This window comes from Coloeus monedula (assembly GCF_965178545.1).
Source record: "Coloeus monedula genome assembly, chromosome: 5".
In the NCBI taxonomy this organism is placed as follows: Eukaryota; Metazoa; Chordata; class Aves; order Passeriformes; family Corvidae; genus Coloeus; species Coloeus monedula.
The window spans coordinates 59,876,064-59,893,580 of NC_138785.1; positions in this window are offsets into that span (position 1 = coordinate 59,876,064).

A 17,517-nucleotide genomic window follows, 5' to 3' on the forward strand; every position below is an offset into this window, starting at 1 on the left:
AGTGCATTTACAGTTCCTTGCATGCAAAACACATACACCCGTGTTCAGCATCATGCACCAGGGATTTCTGGAATTAGTGTTTCAATGAATTGCAGTCTTTTTCCAGCTAAAGGGAAGGTTTATGGTTAGGTGTGAATCACTTGCAGCTCAGTTTGGTTTGATGCTCTTTTTCTAACAATAACAATGTGCAGCACCACAGGTGAGTAACAGCAATGAGAGCCGAGTGTGAGGGAGTCCAGCCAGAGCACCTCCGTTCTGAACTTTGTATCCCTTGCTGTCCAGGGCCAGGGCTTATCAGAGCAGGCATTTCCACTCTGCCAAATTAAGTCTGATAGTTTTATGATGACTCCCTCAACTGAGGATGAGAGGATTTTAAAAATCCTCCTTCTTTCATTGCTTTGCTATCATAACAATTGTTCACAGGTGCCAGCGAAAGCCCTGGAGTGGTGCAGCCACTCTGAGCACATCCCAGCCTGCAAAGCCCCATGGCTGAGCCAGAGGACAGAGGCACACTCCCACATCCCGAGGCACCTGGGAAGCCCTGCAAGGTGCACCCTGCGAGTGGCAAACACAGGAAGAACTGTCGGCAGAGAGATGCTGAATCTACACCATCCTGCCTTTTGTGCAGGGGAGTGATGTTTTGTTCTTCCCTGAAACTCGACTTTCAATACTGCTGACATGATAAGAGCAGTTAAAGAGCTCCTAGGTTTTTTCTGAGTGGCTGTATGTATACCCAGAAGCCAACCTAAGGAAATGTGTCTCCTAAGCATATATACATACTTTTTTAATTATGCTTATGCTGGTTGTGATTCCACCAAACAGTTTTGAAACCACCACTGCAGAAGGAATACAAGGCAAAGCACCCTGTGTGGCCATTTGGTTCTTGGTAAGAGACAGCTCTCTCCCTTCCCCAGGAACCAGCCTTGGGCCCATGGTCCTGAAAGCAAAGTCCTTGTTCAGTGAATTTTGGCACCTGTGGTACTCCTTGCCTAAAAGGAAGATAGCCCAAAAGACACTCCAAGCTCTAGAGCACAAAGGATATCCACTACAGAATTTAAAACTAGCTAAATAAAAAATGTGGATAGCCATGCTGCTCCTTTGTATGTAGGAAATTGTAGTTTTATCCTTCAGTGACTGTATCAGCCCTGATTTTTCCATGTAAATAATTAAATTCACAATGTATTCCATTAAGGGATCTCTGGCTTCTACATAACCACTATAACATTACAATTATACACTGTAATTCTAATGTTCAGAAACACTAATCATTCATATTACATCTCCATGAGCACACTCTAAAAGGTGTTCCTTATTATTAATCTTTCAAGACTGGCATTACTATTTCAATTTTTAAAAGATTTATGATGTCATATTACTCCTGTTGTTTCAGTAAATAAACACAGGAATGCTTGAAAAATGAGCAACAGACTCCTTAGAGTACTGTCCTTGAATTAATCTTGAAGGACACTTTTTCCATATCTCCTCAAAACCCTCATCTACAAGCTATCAATCCACCCTATTGTGGTTAGGGTGAATAACAGACACAGCTAGCTGATTTTATTTATTCATTTATTTATTAGTAAAAGAAATGGCCAAAATTGGCCAGCTTGAGGAAGTGGTTGAGATGGACAGCAGCTGGACACACAGTCTCCTCACTGCTGCGTCCTTCACCCCACGTCCCAAGCTGCTGCACGGGCTCTTCGTACCATGTTTGAAATGACATGGTGAGCTCATCAAGATGGAGCCTGTGATCCAATTTCTCTTCCCGAGTGCTCATGCCCTGTCCTCGGGAACTCTCCCCACAGGTTGAGGATTAAAGCACATCGATCACATGAACTAATGGATTTCATGGCTCTCAATTTGGGGTTGTCCTTAACTGACACTGCAGCTTCCATGTGCTCCATGACTGCCTGGAACAGAGCAGTGGGAAAGGTGAATAAACACCACAGGTGAGTTCAAGCAACAGGTTTGGAAGAGATAAGGTTGCAGCCTAAAGAATGAAAGCTTGAAACCAATAGTTAATTTTACTGTAATCTAATCTCACCACCTACCAGAACATTGTATCTCTCTTAGAATTTGGAAGGAAATAATGTTTTTGGCACTTCCCCCTGGGGAGCTCTGAAGCTATTAAAAGGAGGAAGGAAACTTATCTCATGATGTTGAAATACTTTCAAAAAGAAAGCTCTTGTTTGTTTTAGTTAAATGGAGGGAAATACTGGCCCTGAGAAGTGCCCTTGCAAATCAGAGGGAGGAAATTCCAGGACTTTACTTGGAAAAGCTGAATCATATAATTAGTAAAGTGACCAAATACAAACACTGAGAACCAAGCTGGTTGATGATACAAAGAACTTAAACCATGCAAGAGTCATAAGCACTGGTGGGTTTTGATTGTTCTTTGAATTGTTTTGTTTGGGGATTATTATTTTTTTTTGTAATTGTTCAGCAAAGTCCATTTCTCAGTGAACTTTCAACCCCCGTGAATCACCAGCTGGTCTCACTGGCTGCGCCTTGTGAGAATATTTCAGTTCCTAGAGCTCCTTCTTTCTCTCTTTCTTTTCACAACAAGCAAAAAGAAGCAGTATTTACCACTTTGTAGTCTTTTCAGAAAGCGGGTTTTCTCAGGTTTCATCATCCTTGCATTGGGCATCTTGTATGGGTGTGATAATGGTAGGATAATTAAATCTGGAAGGGACCTTGGGAGGTATAACTAGTATTTGCATTCTTTCAGCATCACAGACCTCTGTGAAAGTCGTGACTAATTTTTAACCTTGGTCTTGGAGAAGTTACTGCTCTCAAAGGTTTGGGAAGCGTAACTGGCTTGCGTCCTTGGGGAACAGAGCAAAAGCACCCCGTACCTGAGAGCTGGAGATGCCAAGGATGATCAGCCTTGAAGCGTGCAGGAAGACACAGGGATTAGAGGGGGAGGAAACCACCAAAGGGAAAGGGAAAATACTGAACACTACTGGGTGTTCTCCAACACCAGGGTGGAGAGAGGCTCCCTACCCAGCCATGGCTGCAAAACACCATTAAAGGAGTCTAAATGATAGAACAGACTAAATTTTGCAATTTCACAGCCTCCATGAAAATCCCATTTTAGCACAGACAGGATGAAAGAGAAAACATAAATGATTGATATTGAAGGAAACCCAGTTTGTGTCTAATATATCCTGGAGAAACTGCTAATGGAAATTGAATAGTCCTGAAAATATTTCCTGAGACTGCAACTCTGATCAAGTAGCCCTATGGTGATGTATTGCATGTCCAAATTAAAGCTGCCCTGGGGCACATGTAACCCCAGCAGCTGGTTTTACTGTGCAGGACTGGATGATTTGTATGTTTTTTCTAGCTTTTTGACAGCATATTTTTATACAAGGCTAAGGCCTGAATCTTCTACTATGTAAGAGGAGCTACTGAATATTTAACATCCCATAGAACTGATGTTACTCCAGCATGTCATTATATTCTATTAGGAAGCCTGGTGGTACCCCAGCATTGCAGAATGGCAGATGGTACCTTTAGATAGAGAGTCGCTTGTGCAAGTCTCTAAATTTATGGACCATACTCATACATTTCTTGAGAAAATATGAATTTCCACTGAATGCTCACAGTATTAAAATCTAATTTACCACGTTATTTTGACAGCAACTAGTATCAGTTCTTTAAAGGGGAGAGGCTTTATTAGGAACAGTGATGGAGCAATCTAACTGTAAAAGCATTTCTTCCACGACCCTGTGAATCACTTCTGAAATAAAGAACTTTATCCTTCACATCAAGAAATAATTTTTAATGGGTCTATGGGCAGTCTTAATTCATAAGCACATTTTAAAACACCATTATGCACTAAAGATGACATCAGGAAATAATTCACTTGTGCATACAGAGTCAAAAACTGTATAAAAGGCATCCACCTACAACAGAGCACAAGCACTCCAGCTCCCCAAGAAATTCCCAATTCTGTTTCCATCAATTTTACAGGGATCAGGATGAGAATGATTAGCTTTATTTTGAATAAGATACTGAATCCATCCCTGATAATTCAGGTTACAGGTTACTTCACATTAGGAAGGGAACATGCTTCAGCTGAACCAGATAAATGCACACCCAGTGTGCCTCCATTAGAGGTTGTTAGACAACCAAATTCAGGATCCTTTAGGTCAGTGCTCATGCCTGGAGTCTGAATTTCTTCAGGTTCATTTTCTTTTTTTACTGTATGCAGTTGTGGGGATTTTATGAGGGTGGGGATTTTTAATTTGGGAATATTTGGGGTCTTCTTTCTTTTTTCTTCAATCTGTACAGTGCCTAGTAAGTACTTCTCAGATGTCCAAGATCATACCAGTTGGAAGGTGACATGCAGAGCACTTGTTAGAGTGTGTGTAGCAGTATTTTATATTATGTTAAAAGAAGCTCCGCCTGATCTCTGGAGATCCTCAAGTTGTGTATCACCGCAGTTTAATTAATAGCTCTGTCGCAACAACTCTGAATTCATCTGAGATGCTATGTATAACTTTGTACTGAACAGCTATAATGTATAAGGTCAGCATCTCCTTTGTAATGCATTAGGAGACGTTTTAGCAAATGCTTGATATAAAGAAGGCATTTAACACTCCTTATCGCATTCAGCTGTGACTCTCATTTCATCACATGAAGTTTCATCCTCCCTGAGTAATCTCTTGGGGGGGTCTGAGTATTGGAAAAGCTTTTAAGAGCTGGAGTATGGTGTTTTCAGATGCTGGAGGTTTTCTTCCATTCTATTTTCTTCCATCTCTCTTTGATAGCTTATGAAAATTTTTTTGTCATTTTGCACAAACTTTTTAACTTTCCATCTTCTTCTGGCCATGTGCAGAACAGAACACAGGGCTCGCATGTGCTCCACGCAGACAAACCCATCAAAACCAAGGTGGGTTGCTCCCGGCTTGCCAAGAGAGATCAAATTCAGCAGACAGAAGGTGTGAAATTTAGGAACTGTGATCGATACCGGGGCTTGTGTCTGTCTTTGACTGCAAACTCCATTCAGAAAGGGAATTTTCAGCTGTCTTCTTTGAAATCTCCCCTCCAGGTTAAACTCGTGTTCCAAAGGATGATAACAAAGGGTGAACTACTGAGACAGCTGTCGTTCCGTTTGAGTTTTTCAGCAGCTCTGTGTCTGTGTCTGTGTCTGTGCTTAGACGACCAGCTCCTCCAGTGTGAATCAGGTGGGAAGTGCTGCAGGAGCTGGGCTTATTGCTAAGGTGTCCCTGGACAGCAATCAAGAACCTTTATTGTGGTTCCTGAGCTCTGCAGCAGTAATGCAATTTCATTTTTGCATATTGCAGCTATCTTCTCTGCTGATCTTTGTGTCAACAGGGAGGGGAGCTTCAGGTTGGCTTTGTTTGTTTTGCTGCTATTTCAGCCTAAAAGCAAAAAAAAAATAACCTGTATCAGCCTTCTTTCTTTCAGAAAGTATTATTTTTAAATATACCCTTTTTTTATAGAAGTCAGGGCTTCCCTGTGAAGGGTCTAACTCAAATTTCACGCAGCAGGATTTCGCTTTACTGTAGATGCCGGTTGCATTCCTGAGAGGGAGGAAAGAAATACTAATGGCCAGGTTATAATGAGAGGCTGAACAGTGGCACTCCCCAGGGAGGCAACATTTTTGAGCTCAAGACCATGTAATAGTGGGATATGGGCTTTTAAAATGGAAAGGGAGTTGTCGAGTCCTATGATTTTTCTGTGAGACCCACAGCATGGCCAGTTCTTAAGTAGGGAGGGGAACTGCTGGGGAAGGAAGGAGTGGTCTGTATAATAATTGCCTTCAAACAGTCTGAGGCTTCTGAAAGTGGCAATCTACAAGATAGCAGTTTCCAAGAAAAGCCCATATACAGGGGAAGAAAACTGCAATCAGTAATGAAGGAAACCTAGCAATGGGCCTCATGCAGGCACTTCCATGTACCAGGATGGGCACCTAGCTGCAAGGTCAAGACTCAAAGGGGAAAATGGAAAATTGATCTTATTTAATATGTTTTTAATTTTGTTCATTTGTTTTATTTTTTAATCATCTGTGACCATGCAGTTCAGTGCCAAAAACTTCTGATTTCTTAACTGCAACAACCTCCTTTAGCTGATTAACAGGTGGATTAATTTGAAATAACCTTTGAGGTAGAAGAAAAACACAGGGACAGCCCTACCTTAAAACCAGCAGAGTCATTTTGTCACACTACAAGCCTGGCTGCAGCCATCTACCTGCACCTCACCCTCCATCTGAGTATCCTGCAGTCTCCTCCAGACCAGCGCCTCCCTTAGGGAAAGGTTTCTAGGAATTTGACTGTCACTGCAAAATGTCTGCCTGCATGACTGCAGGCTGTTGTGAAATATTCAGAGTAGATGTACAGAAATAATGATTTCTCAAAATCATGATTCTTTAATTTTTTTTTTGTTGTTCAACCAAAACCTTTTTGTTTGGTTAGAATGCATTTTTTTTCTTTTGGTTCCTTCTAGGCATTGAAATTTTAAGTTGTACTTCGATAATTTTCTTTCCAAATGTGATATTCATGAAACTACAAGCACCACAAATGTTTTCAGTTTAAAACAGACAGTTAAAATTTTTTTGAGCTGGAAGTAAAATATCAAATACAAGCACCTCTGAACTTGCCAGGGGTGGGCTGATGAGGTTCCCTTCTCAAGGCTCCTGACTAAGCCACAACGCTTAAGAATGAATTACACAGATTGCATCCTGCCCAGCTCTCTACAGAAATATGCTTGTAAACGTTGCAGAGAGGTAGTTTGAAGGACATTTGAATGATATAGAATGATATAGATCACCCAAAGCATCAGTTATTCCATCTTTCTCCTCTCCTTCCTTCCTCAATCCTCTTCAATATTTGAAAATAGACTAATCCAGGAGAGTTGCAATAAAAAAACCTAAAAAAAAAAAAAAAAAGAAAATTTTTTAAAAAAGGGGGTAAAGGCTTTTCAGCTCTGGCTTTCCAGTTACAGGGCTCATCTCAGGATACTGTTATGGCAGCTGGTTCTTTAAGTGTGACCAGAACTGGATAACCCTGACTGGACTGTGGCCACTGCGTGCATGTGTGGCTCTACAGCACTTCCTGTGTATACAGCGCAGCAAGAAGCTCCTAAAAAACACAGTTTCCTGTAATTCCCACAAAAGGACTGTGTTGAGGACCTCACTTTCTGTACAAAAAAAAAAGGCTTCAGGGCTCATCTGGCTTTGTGGCACCTCCATGGTCCCTGCTGGGAAGCCAGCAGTGCCCTGATGAGGAGTACAGTGCACTCTGCTGCCTGGCTCATCCATGACCCCATCCCACCCTTCAGCAGCAGGCACAGACCCTCTGCCTGAGCATCCACAGTCCTGCACTGAGGCCACGCAGCCTTTTACACAACCCAAGACACTTGTCTGTCTTAACATTCTTGAGTCTTGAGTGGAGCTGGGCCAATTTGGATCCCTTTATTAGCAGTATTAAATTCCATTGTGCAGGTATTTCCACAGCTGTGAGTTATTCAACATAAACTCCTACTGAAGTAGAGAATAGGCTGCAAATAACCCACCAGGGAACAATTTCTTAAGTGCTAGTCATCCAGCAAATTCCTTTATTCTCAGTTTTTATAGCAGGATTATTTGATGTAGAGGATATGTCCAGGTTATAATGTATTTGATTATTTATAGCAGCTATCTTGTGTCATGAGCTCCATTTTAAAATGGACAAGGATTATTGGAACTAGACAGATGTGATGTTAATTTCCAAAACTAACCTCATTTTCAGTGGAGCCTGTGCTATGGCTTGTACTTTTGAGAATATCAATTTTCTGGTAATTTTTCAACCCCCCAGTTGTTTTGCTACTAAGCCTACCTCATCCTGTGATTTTTCTGTTTCCTATATCTTTCCTTCATGACTATTCCTATTTCCTAGTGAAATATTTCCCTCCCAATACCACCAAATGGTTCCCCTGTATGGAAATAAAAGCTCTTTTTCTGTTCCACACTTCATCAACACTCGAGATATGTTTTCAGTTCTGTGAAGGCCCCAAGAGCAGGTGTCACCTGCTTTAAACCCTGATTAAAACCATCGTACCCCCCCCCCCCCCCCGAATGGAAACTCCCCCTTCTGTGTCACCTGCCTGAGCCACCAGCATGGTCTCTCTCCTTGGAAATATCTTTAGAGGATATACACCTTTTTTGTAATGCTACTCCATTAGCCTAAAGACAAGGAGACCCTTACACAATTCTTGCTGGTGTCTCCAAATCAAGCTATTGGCACAGCACAGTTGTCGTGGTGTAACCCCAGCTGGCAACTGAGTACCAGAAATCTCCTTGCTCACACCCCACCCACCCTTCCACACACACATCCTCTCTGGTGAGATGGGGAGGGGAATCAAGGAAAAAAAATATAAAACTCCTGGGTTGAGATAAGAATAGTTCAATAATTAAAGGTAAAATATAATCATACTAATGATAATAATAGCAATAATATCAATTGTAATGAAAATGAGAGAAGGAGAGGAATAAAATGCAAGAGAAATGAGTGATGCACCCTGCAATTGCTCACCACTCACTGATCCATACCCAGTCCATCCCTGAGCAGCAATTGGTGCCTCCCAGCCAGCTGCCCCCCAGTTTATAAAATCAACATATCCTGTGGCATGGAATGGCCCTTTGGTCAGTTGGGGTCAGCTCTCCTGGCCATGCTCCCTCCTGGATTCTTGTGCACCTGGTCAGTGGCAAAGCACAGGACACTGAGAAGTCCTTGATTTAAAGCACCACTGAGCAACAGCCAGAACATCAGTGTGTTATCAACATGATTCTCACACTGAATCCAAACCACAGCACCGTACCATATAAAGAAAATTACCCAGCTAAACCCAGGACAATGGTTCAGTTCCTTTTGGAGGCTGTTGCTGCTCTCTGCCTCTTCATCCCTTGTTTACTATTGAATATATTTTGACTGATACAGTAACTTCATTGAGGGCCCCTACATATTGTAACAACAGGCTTGCTGAACACCAGTTCCACATTCAGCTTCTCGGCCACCCCCCCACTTTCATAAAGGTGATCCCATCACACCTTCCCTGCCTGCAGCTTCCAGATCAACCCATCAGCCCAAGGCCAGATTCTGCCCCACCACGAAATGTGTTCAGCTGTGCTAGAGCAGTGGCCAGGCAGTGAAGTCCTAGCAGACACTGTGCCTCTGTATTTGCAGTTCTATTTGCCCCTTTCCTCCATGTGATGAAGAAACCAGTTCTGGAATGTATTTTTGAGGTTATTCCATACTGAGCTGAGCCATTAAAGTGAATTGCCTACAACTAAGGTCCTTTTTTTTTTTTTTTTAATTCCCACGTATTTATGGTGTCACACTGGTGTGGTTTCAAAGTGCTGTGCATGGTTTTTATTTGTGTAATTTCCACTGAATTTTTAACATTTTTTTAATAGAAACTGTAGCAAAATCTTCCAAGTGCCTCTTAACAGTGCTAGGATTTCATTCCTGTCATCCTTATCCTTTTTTGCAGACTATTCAGCCAGCAATATTCAGGGCTTTTCATAATGCCTTCCATCTCCTCTGTGCTGCTGGGAAGGGGCCAGCTATCAGCCAAACAGCAAGTAAATAGACTGCCTGCATTTAGTGTAGTGATGGGCACATATGTTTTTACTGAAGAGTTTATTTGCCAGGAGAAAACTAGTTTGAGAATTCAGGTCAACTTTTGGTGAATAACTTTGAACTAATAAATATAAGACGTGAGGACAGAAAGATTTCAGAAGTGCAGAAAAAGTTCATATCAATTTTTCTGGAACCAATCACCTCTGTTTAGTTGGGCTAGGCTACTCCTGTTGCCAGCAAGAAAAAACAAACAAACAAACAAACAAATGAACAAACAAAAAAAACCCAAAACAAAAACAAAAAAAAAATCCAGAGAGGAAGGAGAAGGAAAACAGGACAGGAGATTGCCCCAAACACAACATCTAAGTCAGAGGTGTTTAATAAATCCATTTCCTTTGGTGCCCATCACCCTCCTGCCCCAGCCCTTGCCCCAGCTCTCCCCACCTCCTGAGACAAAGCTCCTATTTCTGAACCCATCCATTTCAACCTTCTCCATACCTTGGTCCTTTACATGAACATGCCCAGGTCCAGCTGGACAGCCTGCAGCCTCTGCCATCCCCATACCTTCTAAAGCTCAGCATTAAACTCCCCTTGTCCAAACCCACCAAGAGCTCCCCATATTCAAGCACCTCCAAAAATCCTCCCCAAAGCCCCTTCTTGGTTCACTCAACTATGTCAGAGCAGGTACTTGGCTCTTCCCAGCATCATTGGCTGCTGCAGCTAGCCCATTATGCCCATCTTTACTTCTTGAAAAAGCCTCAGGTGGCGCTTCAGCAGCAAGCCAAAGGTTCCAGAGGGTTGCTGTGCTCACTAGTAGTACCAAGTCCTGTCCTAACAGGTCTCCAAGGGCAGGAAAGGAGTACTATAAGGAGGGAATATCTGATGTACAGAAACTCTTTTTTTCAGGATATATTCAGAAGAGACTGAAACATTATTTATATGTTAAAAAAAATACGGCCCTTAACACTCACTTAAGATGTTGAAGAGTTGGATTCAGCCTTCAACCTCCCATGTTACAGGAGGGTTACAATGAAGAGGGGCCAATTTCATGTCCTGTGGAAGGGTAAAGGTGATCTCAGTAGTTTCTGGGCCAAAGGATACTGAGTGGCTCCAGAATATGCTGATGTTTTCTGCAAAAACTTAGTCTATATCTATTCTCAAAGCAAGTCATGGGGAATTTGAGCTTGGTTTTTTGTACCACACAGAACACACTGTCCTGTTTGCTATTCAGGTGCTACTGGGATCATGGTCCCATCCATGTACTGTCCTCTATAAATCTCAAGTTTGATTTTTGTTAAATTGCATGAAGGAGCAAGTGAACTGAGCATGATTCTTTCAAGCACACCGAGAAATTTTTGTTGAAAGCTGACTCAAAACATCCGTACTTAATTTAACTTCTTTTTAATTTACTACATTAGGAAGCACTGCTACTGAGAGGGCTCCAGCCATGTGTCCCTGCCATGGAAGGACAAGGGTGTTTTGGTCCCAGGGAGCTGCCCTGGCCATGCAGAGGGGAGAGAGTCCAAGGTACCATGTAACAAGGTGGCAGTTTCCCACTGGGGCAGGCAATTCCACTGATTTTGGTGAAGTAAAAAGCTCTGAAGCTCAAAATTCTAATGTTAACCTTTTACCAGCACACTAAATCCTTGTTCTTGCTTTTTGAGTTCAGTGAATTCATCTCATGCAGCTCCTGCCAGCAGCCACCGGCGCAGATATTTCAGCATAATGGTCCTTCTTCATAGGCGCAGCAAAGGGAGCTCTGAGGAGCTTTATGGATGATCATATTGCAGAGCACTGCACAGTTGAAGATGACAGAGGGGAATGTTGGTGTGATGGACCACAGCCTGACTCCACAGCACTGATTAGAATGCCTCTTCCTGCAGAGGCAGGGTCTATCACTGCCCTGCCTCCCACCTAACTTGGCACTTTCCAGCCCAGTCACAAAGCTCCAGCCCTCTCCCACCCCAGCCATGGTCCCCAACTTGAGCAAACCCATTATTCAGTTCTCATCCTCGACTCACAAAATGAACACACCTGTAGTCTAACTGCCGGTTATTCAGCAAACGACCTCATTTAGAAACTAGCCCCCTCAGTCCAATTATCCCTCTTCTTCAGCCACATGTCCTTATGTAGCAGCATTGCTCATTTATATGCTAATTTTACTAAGTCTACTTCAAAGGGGAGAATTGTTTGTTAAAAATCTTACACTCCAGCCTGAGTTCAGACCATCTCATTATTTACCTGCAAATTTAGGGAGATATGGGTAAAAGCTCTGTTCTTTTATGATCTATTGTCTAGGTGATCAAAGGAAACCATTCAATATGAAGATCAAAAAGAGTCTGGCTCCCAGCAGCCCAGCAGCTGGCTCTGCCAACTCCCAAAGTCCACAACCTCAGTTATAAGTAAAGACTGATTCTACCATTAAATAACTTTTGATTACAAATTGGAGGGAATAAAAAAAAAACCCTCACATCACAGTCTCTTTACTAAGGTGTTAATGAAACTAGGCTTTATATTGATATTATCTCAATTATTAGTCAAGGAATAATCACTATGTATATAGTGTCTCTATTAATAATCCTCAGATAATGAAAAATATCCCACAGACATAACTAATACTGCTTGATAAATTGCTGGTGGACCACAGCTAACCCAGATTTTCTTTTTTATATAGATATACTGCTCAAAGGATTTTTTAAAACAGAAACTCAGAGACAGAAGTGTTTACTATTTAGAGAAAGCAAAAGCAGTGACTGTAGGTTGAAGTATCAAAATGGGACACCTCATGTCCCAGTCTGTTAGGGAATTATGTCAACAGAGTAACACGATGTGAATAATGAACCCATGCTTTTCAGGGCTGACATAATTCCTCAGCCTAAGGAATTTCAAGAACTGTGATTTGTAGAAATCCTACTCTTCTTGAAGAACCCACAGAAAGAATTTCTCATCTTCAACACAAATAAACATTAAATAGTAAACAGCTTGCTTTAGAAAAATAACAGGAGAAGTGAAAATGTATAGACTTTCAGGCGTTAATCTTCCCTTTAAAGTCAACACACTGTTATTCACTATAGTGTGTCCCTTTTCCATGCTACAAATGGCAACGAACAAGGGCCTGAGCAGTGAAGTTTATTTGGGGGCTCTGCAAGGGGGGCACAAAGATGTTTTGACTGCTGAGATAGAAAAATAAATAATTTTTTTACTTGATAAATTTCTGAAAATACATTGAATTTTCCTAAAAACATTAAGCCTCCAGTGCTGCTAGGAGAGAGCTATTTTGCTTGCTGTGCTTTTCTTTAGCTTGTTTGTGTGAATCAATATGTTGTACCCTTCCTGTCAGTCAGTAGTAAATGAATACCTTAACAGGTCTTGGATGACTTCTAGTGCTGTTCTCATTTGGAGCAGATCTAAAGCTGATGTTTTGAACAGTTGTTAGTATTAAAGATCCGATGGCACTTTACAGGAAGGTTGGAGTGTAAGTTTTGGTGACCTGGCCAAATTCCAAACTGGGTAATTAAATTCTGTCCATCTAAACTTCCCCCTGTGGCTTTAGTTGGCTCAGGTATGCTTAATTTCCTGTCTTAAAATGTTCCATAGTGTTGCAGCAGTGCTGTTAAGCAGTTGCCAGGTTTCACCTCGGCAATGTGTGAGATGATTCATACCTTACAGATCTGCAGATAGCTGCATGTACAGTGCAGCCTATGGGAGCTGGAGGAAAGGCAGAATAGGAATGACAAGATGTCATAATGACTATTCCTTTCATTCATTTTCTAATTTTGTGACACTTCAGAAAAATATAATAAAATCTCTCCGGTTTTTAATGAAATAAATTCCTCTCCCCCTCAACCCTTCCATTCCTTGCATCCCCAGGAGAGAACCTGAAGAGACATGTATGGGGTTAAATGAAAACCCAGATCCCTGACTATGCCAGGATGTGAAGAGAACTGAGGTCTATATTTGACCTGCTCAGAAGAACATGTTTCACCTCACATACTCTGAAGCTTTGAGAAATTTCAATTCCAAATCAAAGCTTTATGCCCTTTTGATAGTTTTTCTTCTTAAAATGTAGCAACACAGCACCAAAAGAGTGCTGAAGGTAAGATGAGCCCAAGTTAATGTGTATTTTAAGTTGCTCCCTGTTTTGTTCTTTCCCTGGCAATTTAAAAGCTAAACAAAATCTAAATTACGCACACACACCCCCATAAAAATAAAATACAGCCTCCAGAAAATCCTTGTTCAGAATGGTATATGCAAGCCTGTTATTTGCCACTCCTTCCTTGTTACCTGCCCTGTTTCTTCCCTTAGTTTTCTTCAGTCTTGCAAAACTTCTGAACCCAGTTGGATATGAGGGAAGAGCTTTAAGTATTCAGTCTCTCGTCAAAAATAAACTATGAGGTGATAATGTCTTTGTTAGGGAAAGGAAGTTTTTCTATTAGCTGATTCATCCCACCCAAAAATCCAAAAAGTGCCCCAGAGATGTCTACCTGAACCCATTGCTCAGGTAAGAAGTGAAAAATGAGGCTTTTAACTTCAGCACCTCAGTTTGTTGTCATTTGAACACAACATGCAATGTGTTTGTTTTGTGGTACAGCTCATGAATTTATCATGAGGTTACAAAACCAGAACAGTAATAAATTGGGGAGATTTCATTTTCATACAAATTTCTGAAAACTCACAATAGCTATAAAAAACACTGGGAGCCCAGCAAACTACCACTACTGTCCTCTGCAGTGCCCAGTATAAGAACAACCCCTTTTGCAAGAGTAGGGAAAGCAGCTGAGATGTGTAACAGCTCAATACTCCCGGTTTTGTGGCTTTCTCCCGCAAACCTTGCTTCAGGAACCATCACCAGTGCAGCTCACAGGGAGAGCTTTGTCTGACCTGTCTGCTGAGGAGCTTAGGGAGTTACTGGCTGGATTACAACTGTGTGGTTGCCTGGGCTGCAGCTCTGTGTGAGTGAGGGATAATGGACAGACTTTTAAACTTTTTTAAATAAGGAAAAAGCTCTTTCAGAAAGAAAAAGCAAATGTATGCCAGGTTTTTATAATGACAAAAACAGAGCAGTAAAAAAGGGGGGAAACATTAATGCTACTTTGAGATTAAAGTGTTTTGAAGAGGCACATCTTTAACTAATCAGGAAGCTCTGGAAAGTAGGCCTAATCTTTTCGGACTAAGAAAAAAATCTATGCATATCATTTTTCTGGCATAAAGCCAGTTTTTCTTATCTTGAGATTTCCTGAAATGGTATCAGTTGGGGCCTGATCCTGGAAACCTTGGGGGGGCTGAGTTCCCAGGAACTACTCTGTAGTAGACTGAAGAAAAAAAAATATTTTGTGACACCCAAATGAAAAAAAAAGTGGAGAATGAGTATAATCATTACTACATAAAACCAAAGAGGGACAGAAAACATGGTGTAGGGAGTCCCAGTGATGCTGTTTGAAAGTCAAGAGTTTTCACTTTGTCCTTGTGAATGTAGGCAGGGATCATTTGCTGGAACTGCTCCAATCCTACTGCCCTTAAACATATAAAGCTCCCACTTCAGTCAGTGGGATTTGTGCACACTGAAGAGCTACTGGGTCGAGCTTGTAAATGTCTGACACTGATTGTGCGACACATCGGCACTCTTATGGCTGATTAAAGGAACGACGTGTCAGCAGCAGATGAGACCTTTGCACAAATAGGATAACAACACCATGTCAATATTTTCCTAATGTGTGAATAAGTGCTGTGAGGGACAGGGCACACAATATTCCAGAAACTGAAGTGTGGGAGATGGCTGAGAAAGCTTGCTGAATTCTTATCTAAACACCAAAAAGCAATATTAAATATTAAATCAGATTATTAATATTAGAATATAATATGTTAGCATGACACTTTACCTTCTCTAAAGCAGCATGTTGCCACTTGCCCTTGATGTATAATCAGGTGCTAAATGAGTGATTTTTTGTTACTGCTTTCTAGTATGAAATCAGTGGGGTGGAAAAGGTATCTTTTTATCAGAGAGAAATTTCCAGGCAAGATTGCATTATGTGGTTACTGGAAATGGTAGCAGTGGGGTACATGCATACATGGCCTTTCTAGTGTGTGAGGACAGAGGTATGAAATGGTAAGCCTCCAGCCCTTGGGCTCTCCAGCTCCAGGACAAGTCCTATGCAAGAAGCAAAGCAGTGCTGTTTTTTCCTGCTTTACGCCTTGTTAAATTCAGCACAGAACAGCTAATTGAGAAAGCATAATTCCACGTTTTTGAGATCACAAACTGATCCAGGTCTAATTGATTTTTTATACATGTTTACTTACTTCAAGCTTAAACAGAAACCACCACCATGTAGGTGTATGAATGTGTTTGAAGAGGCTTGTCTGGTGTCTGAGACCACCTGGGGATCATACAAACGTTCTACCCTTGTTCTTCCAGTACCAATGTCAGTATTACAATTTATAGGAGCAATTCAGAAGAGACAGAAGAGGGGAAGTGGTGATCAGTGGGTAGCCATGTACACATACCAGGGCTTCCCTTCTCAGGAAAGCCTCTTCTTGCTACTTGGCTTGCAGCTGCTTTGTAGCACCTTACAGGGCAGGACATCTCGCCTGCTTTCTCACAAACTGAAAGGTTATGTGTCCATCAACTTTTTCTAGTATTGCCATTTTATTGAGGGGTAGGTTTTAATTTGTCTCAAGTCCAACACTGAGAGTAGCCCTTGCTTACCCCATTTTCCCCCTTTCCTTAAAAGGGATACATGACGTAGAAATATGAATTTACCATCAGCTCAGTGTTGTCCTTTGTCTTTCCTCCCTCCTAACCCTGAGCCCTCACAGTGACACCTCTTGTGTAACCAGTCTCAGGGTAGATAGGCTCTCTAAAGACAAAAGTGGGTAGCAGTGCCAGTTACCTGAGTTACCTGCATGGTTATGACCATGGCAGACACAAGTCCATTTCTGTCCACAAGAATTCTTTCAGGAGTTTTATATAAGCAATGTATTGGCAACAAAAAAAAATGGAAGTAGAAAAAAGGAACAAAGCTAGTATTTAAGACAGGCTCCCTGGAAAAACAGAACAAGAGTTATGGTTGGACCTACTCTGAGCAGGACCTGGACCAGAACACCTTCAAACCTGCTGGAGTCTGAGTGTGGACGGAGGGATGGAGTGGAAATGCATCAACATGTTTTTGCAATGGATGTGCCCAGATCAGATCTTGGACAGTCATAAGGAAAAGAAATCTGAGGCTTATGGTTCAGAAATGAATCCCAGACCTCCCAGAAAACTGTGTACTGCTTGGCAGGCTTGGATGAGCTGCATTCATTTCAGGACATAAGTATATAGGCTCAACCATTAAGAAAAATACAGGAGGTCTTCAAAGTGCTTGAAGTGAGTACCTGATGTCTTAAGCTCAGGGCAAGAAGCTCTGGGGATTTTGGAAGTCCTCAGCAATGATGCAGGAGCAGCTCAGTCATTTCAGTGCCAAATTAGTGGGGATTTCTGATGATATGTGGGTCTTACAAGAAAGCTGGTCACATCAGCAGTGTCTGTAACAAAAGGACTTTCACACCTGTGTTTTTGCAAGAGAATTTTAATTCTATAAAGTACATCAGTGCTTGTGAAGCCCATTGCATAAATTAATAAATAATAATATCTTGGAAACTGCAAGAAATTCTGCTTCAAATCTAAGAGGACTCTAATCCTTTCACGCTGGGATGACATCTTTTCTATATTCCCTTTCTTGGGATGTCAAAGATATATTTTTCCAAAACATTTGAACAACTTGACTGGGACCCAAGTGGAAATTCTGGATGCATTGTGGTGGAGTAATGAGTCAGAAAGTTTTCTTGCCAGGGATTGAGAAATGCCTGACCTCATTTCTGAGAACAGTGCATGAGAGGGAGAGATTTTGCCCTTAGTGGAATTCTAAATGTTTAGTGTAGACCTCTGAGCCTA